The sequence below is a fragment of the Phyllostomus discolor genome, chromosome 6 (assembly GCF_004126475.2).
Source record: "Phyllostomus discolor isolate MPI-MPIP mPhyDis1 chromosome 6, mPhyDis1.pri.v3, whole genome shotgun sequence".
NCBI lineage: Eukaryota > Metazoa > Chordata > Mammalia > Chiroptera > Phyllostomidae > Phyllostomus > Phyllostomus discolor.
Genome location: NC_040908.2, coordinates 52,521,823 through 52,527,822, shown reverse-complemented (window position 1 = coordinate 52,527,822; position 6,000 = coordinate 52,521,823).

Genomic DNA, 6,000 nt, shown 5'->3' with positions numbered 1-6,000 from the left:
ATACTTGAGTCTATTTCTGGGCTTTTTATTCTATTCCATTGATCTATTTGTCCATGTCTGGCTGTTATTATATTATTACCTTACTTGCTATATTACTTTATAATAAGTCTATGTAGGTTGTAGGTAAGTTCTTTGATTTAAAATCATCTTAGCTACTTCTTGACCGTTTGTTCTTCTTGTTAGAATTGCATATAATTTAGAGGTTAATTTGATAAGAATATTATAGCAAAATACCTTTCATTTCTTCCTTCAAAATCATCCTTTTTAAAGAAATAAACATTACAATAAACTTGAATCTTTCCTGTCATTTTTACTCTCTTACTCTGCAAGGTTGACTTTACTAAACTACCTTTCTGGATCTTAGTTTCCTAATCTATATGATAATATCGATTATCATTATAGAATTATTATAAGTAATGAATAGATCTAGCACATAGTAAATCTATATAATAGACTATTAAGTAAATAAATACACTACCAAAGAGTTAAGAGACAGAATAATATACCATAAAAAGGGACAAGGAATTGTGAAACAAAAACAATTTATATGTGAATTCTGAATGGAAAAATTTTGACATACAAAAAGAATCAGAAATTTTGGAGAAATGTTAGCATAATCTCTGAAATTTAAAATACAAATCAATACATAGGACAAAGTCTAGACTGGGAACTCTACAATTGATGAGTTAGGGTATAAAATGGTAGAAATTGAATAGAAAGCTATACAGCTAAAGAGATAAAAAATATGAATGAAATGACAAGGAAGTCAGGCAAATTTTCCAACAGAAATTAAATAAGAAATAAAATAGGATGAGGTAAACAAAATGGCATACGGCAGAAAATCAACAGTAGAGGCAATAACAACAGAATGTCAGAACTATAGAAAAATGTGAGTTTTAAGATGATAAAACCATACAAGGTACTGAACAGGATGAAATCAACTCACAACTAGACATGTTAATGGGGACTCTGGAACATGAACAATAAAGAAAAATTATTGAAACTTAATAGAAAAGTAATAACAATTAGACTGGCAAAAGTCATTTCATTAGTAATGAAATGCTAAAACACATGTTCAAGGTTATGAAGAAATATCACTGTCAACCTGTAATTCTATACCCAAATGAACTATGGTACAAGAGGGAAAAAATAAAGATGTTTTCAGAAATAGAAAAAAGACAAACATCTACTTTTAAAAGTCACTGAAGAAAGAGTTATTAAAGAATGTATCTTAGTGAAAAGAGAAATACATTCAGAATGTAAAGATAGTAATATATATTGGTAAATCTAATGAAATAATTTGAGGGAGTTTAAAAAGATAAAATTAATCTGAGGAAGTTGTGGATTTCAGTGAGGAGATAATATAGGCTCAGGCCTCTCTCTCCCTCAGGACGGGGATGGGTGACAACCATTGGAGTACAGCCAGAGACACTCCAACCAGCCATAGCCCGAGGTGTGGTCTCAGCCTCTAGTAACCTTTCACCTGGCCAGCCCAGCTCCGGTCTGTTGTCAGGCACAGAGTGCTTTTGAGTCCCATCATCCTCCAAGAGTTGAAATCCCTTATCTTAACAAGCTCAGGCAGTTATATTAAAATACCATAGACTGGGTACCTTAAACAAGATATATTTTTTCCCCTCACAGTTCTGGAGGCTGGGAAGTCCAAGATCAAGGTATCTGCACATTTAGCTGTTGGGAAGGGCTGGCTTCCTGGCTCTCAAAAAGCTGTCATGTATGTCATGGTGTGCTTACGTAACTTCTTTCTGCAATCCTGGAGAGGGTGAGCTCTGGGGTTTCTTCCTCTTCTTGTCAGAACACTAATTCCATGATGGGGACTCCAACCTCACAGCCTCATCTAAATCTAGTTACATCCCAAATGTTCTACCTCCTAATATCATATGGGGGATCAGAGCTCCAACATATGAATTTTGTGGGGGCACAAACATTCAGTCCATGACATTCCTAAGGAAGCAGAACTCGAACCTTCTCTGCCCATTTTTTAATCCATAGTTTTAGCCTCTGTTCATTACTATCTCATTCATGGAAATGTTTATCTTGTTTGTGAGCATGTCTTACTTAAAAATTTTTTTTAAAAACTGTTTATTATTATCTTTGGAGCGTAAGGGTAAATTTCAAGCCAAAACACATACTATTATGCATGTTTCATTGACTGAAAACCCCTCAAAGCCTGGGAGGGATTATCTGTTGTCAGCTCAGCATTACACCAGCTGCTTCCACAGATTCCCTACAGCATTAAGGAGAGGCCAAGAGTAACATTTCCCAGAATCCCCTTCTCTCTATGATCCTAAATTAGTGCCAGTCAGTGAGAAGTATTTGCATGTTGGAAGGCAGATGTACAGGAGGAACCACACTCTCTGGAAGCAGATTTGAGGTTCTCAGCGGGTTCAGGGCACTCTTGAGTGGATGACCCTCTCTGGTGCTGTGGGCAGCTGAGATAGCCAGCGGTAGCCTTTAGAGAATCTCTCACTTCAGAGTTTCTGGCTGAGATGGATGTTTGAAATTTCTCAAAGTTTTCTGATATTTGAAGCAGCTTTCAAGTAAGCTCTTCAGAACCTCTTACGATGGCGATGCAAGCTGAGATCATCACAAATGGCCTCCTTGACCTTTGCTCCAGACCTGAGATCAGATGTAAGCCTCAAATATCCCTTTTTAAAGCCTTTAATACTTGGAATAAATTGAGGAATATGGTACCTGGCCTTCAAGATGCCCCCGTCCCCATGATTACTTTCTCCTGGCATTCGTGACTTTGTGGAGTTCCTTCCCAGAACAGAGTCAGGATGGCCCTGTGTAATCCTAGGATAAAGTGGAAGGGACAGTGTGTGATTTCTGAGGCTAGATCATAAAAGGCATTGTGGCTTCTGCCAGGGCCTTATGGAAGAAGTCCTCTGTCTGAGGAAAGCCAGTTTTCAAGACATGAGGCTATTCAAACAGTGCCCTGGAGAAACTGAGGCCTGCCAGTCACAACCAGCACCAACGTGCCAGGGGTGTGAGTGAGCTGCCTTGGAGAGGACCCTCCAGTTCCAGGAAAGTCTTCAGATGGCTTAAACTCTCATCAGCTTCCTGAGAAACCCCAAGCTAGAACTTCCCAGCTGAGCCACTTCCAAATTCCTGGCCCATAGAAACCATGACAGATAATAAATGATTATCGTTGTTATATGCCACTAGATTTTGGGGGGAGGGGAGGGGTGATTATGCAGAAATAGGTGACACAGTAGCTTCTATTTTCCTACCAAACCCCCCATTAAAACCTTTTTATTTTTATTCTTTCCAAATTGTCTCATATACTATCTAGTCACTGAACAAAGGGAGTTAGACACATTGACATTTTCTTGCCTGGAATTATTTGACAAGCCCAGGCAGCTTGTGTTTTTCAAACTGGTTGCCAATTTCCAGCTGGAAGAGTTGTTTATATCTCCCAAGATTATCAGAATGCTTATTCCGACAAAAGCATTGCTCATTTTCTTTGCAGAAAGATGGTGACAAGTTTGAGAGTGGTCAGAATGTAAGGAATTGAATCCCATCTCTACTATTTCCTGCTTGTTTTATCTTGAGCCAGTTTCTAAAACTTTCTAAATTTTAGTTTTCTTGACTATTAAATGTAGTAGTGCCTACCATACAGTTCATAAACAGGCTAAAATTTCAAAATATGTTAAAAACTTACAACACAGGGCCTGGTACATGGTTATCATTTACTAATTATTTCCATGGTGATGATGGTGGTGGTGATGGTGATAATGATGACGAAGTATAGACTTTGGCATTTGGCCTTCAAGGCCTCCCACAAGTTCCTTCCTGTTTCAATGATCTGTTGTCGTACAAAATATCACTCCCGAAATTTGTTCTAAGAGCGGGACCACTTTATTATCTCCTACCATTGTGTAGGTTGACTGGGATCAATTGGGTGGATCTCTTGCTCCATGTGGTATCAGCTGCAGTCGTCTGGGGGCTTGACTGTGTTGGAGTACACAAGAGGGCCCACTCACACGGTGCCCTTAACGCTGCCTGTTGGCTGGGCACTCAGCCGGGGCTTTGATCAAAGAGCCCACACATGCCTTCTCCTCGTGGCTTGGGCTTCTCACAGCATGGTAGCTGGATTCAAAGAGGCAAAGTTCCAAGAAGCAGGAAGGGAAAGCTACTGATTTCCTTAAAGGCTAGGTCTACAACTGGCACAGTGTTACTTCTGCTATGTTCTATTTGTTAATTAGTCATGCAACCAGCCCCGATTCAACAATAGCAGTAAAGTCGTCCTCTTCATAGAGATAGTGACAAAGAATTTGCCACCATCTTTAATCTACCACATTCCCCAATTTCCTTTCCAACTATTTCCCAAATTATCCCTAAGAGTATCCTATAAAACAAAGTAAGTCTATTAGCTTCTCCGAATCATGCCTGTTTGTTCCTTGCCTCTCTGTCTAGAGCAAGCCTAACACCCCCGCCCCCCATAAAACTTTCCCTCCCTAACCATTGGGACTATCGGTCAGCACCGATCATTGATCAGTGCCTCCTGTGCAGTTTTCTTCATGACAATGCATGTGCCAGTGGGTTGACACATTCCAGACTTATTTTGTATGTAGTTTCCCACTGAGTGGGTTTAATGTGTCTTAGCTTTCTGCATGAGCCTGGTATAGGTCTTACCATTAGTCAGTGCCTAGGAAATATTTTCTGATCTGAATAATACACGTATCCTGTGGGGAGGCAGTGGTGGAAGGGACTGGCATTTACTGAACACAGAGTCAAGCAAAATGCTAAGTGTACATGCATCCTTTCATATATTTCATGACCACCCTATAAGTATTCTCAGATGAGGGTACTGAGTACTCAGTTTGCCTGACTTCACCCACGTGGAAGAACCAAAACTAAATGCAGATCTGTTTGATGCCAAGGCCTTTACCATTCATTGTCCTGCCTGAAACTCCCTTGAAATGAAGCTATCTGGGAAAAAGAGGGGAAATCTGTGTGACTGTGGACTGCGGTTTCTAGAGCATTTGAAGCATAAACTCCCCACGGAGGGGGCATGCTCACTTCAGCCTCGCTGCGTGCAGGCATCCACCGCCGCCTGGGACCAGAGCTAAACATTAACCCACTCGAGCTCTGCTTTTCTTTCCTTCCCAACTCCCAAGGCTCCCGGTGGTTTTGGTCACAGACCCTCTGCATTATTATTTCCTTTTAAACAGCTTCTGGGCATCATGATGACATGTTTGGAAACACTGTGGCATATTTGTGGTGATTAAACTTTACTAAAACGTCTCGATCCTCTTCCCCCCCACAGGCCTCGTGGCTCCGGCATTGCCTGGGAGCCCTACTTATGCCTCCATTTGAGGAATCTCAAGAGTGCTCGTGGCTCCGTCTCCCAGCCTCGGAGGGGAGCAAAATCGCTGGTCAGGCATTTCCAGAGGGTTTCAAGGGGATCAAAGAGAGAAAAGCAAACACAGAGGAAAAATGTGCTATTTATTCTTGGAACAAAGTTACGTTGGCAGTTTCCTCCTCTCCAGTAATACTTGTTTTCCTGAAAGGATTACACGCGCATTTGCTTCCTCGCATAGGATTTAACCACCACTCAACTTGCGACCTGCAACTTCTATCTCCTGCCCCTTTCCAACCAGGCTTTCTGTTTTCTCACAGGCTGGGCAAAAATTAAAGAGATTAAAATCATCTATGAGAGAAAGTGGGTTATCGCAGCTGCTGCAAATGCCCGTGTCAGCAATCCAAGTCAGCAGCTCCGATAAACTCGGCCATGTGAATGCATGTGTTCCTGAGCCACAGACAGGGGGGTTCCTGAGATTTAAGGCCTCTCTCTGGGGAAGGAAGCAGAAGGCTAAGGCTGAGTGAGGTGGGCTGCAAGGAGGAGGTGTCTCTCTTTGGGAGGGCAATTTCATTCATAGACATTTCAGCTTTCACTAAATAATTGAACAAATTTATTGAAGGTTATGGGACAGAATAATTTAATGAGATATTCTTTTGTGTCTTATTTTCTCTGTTGTG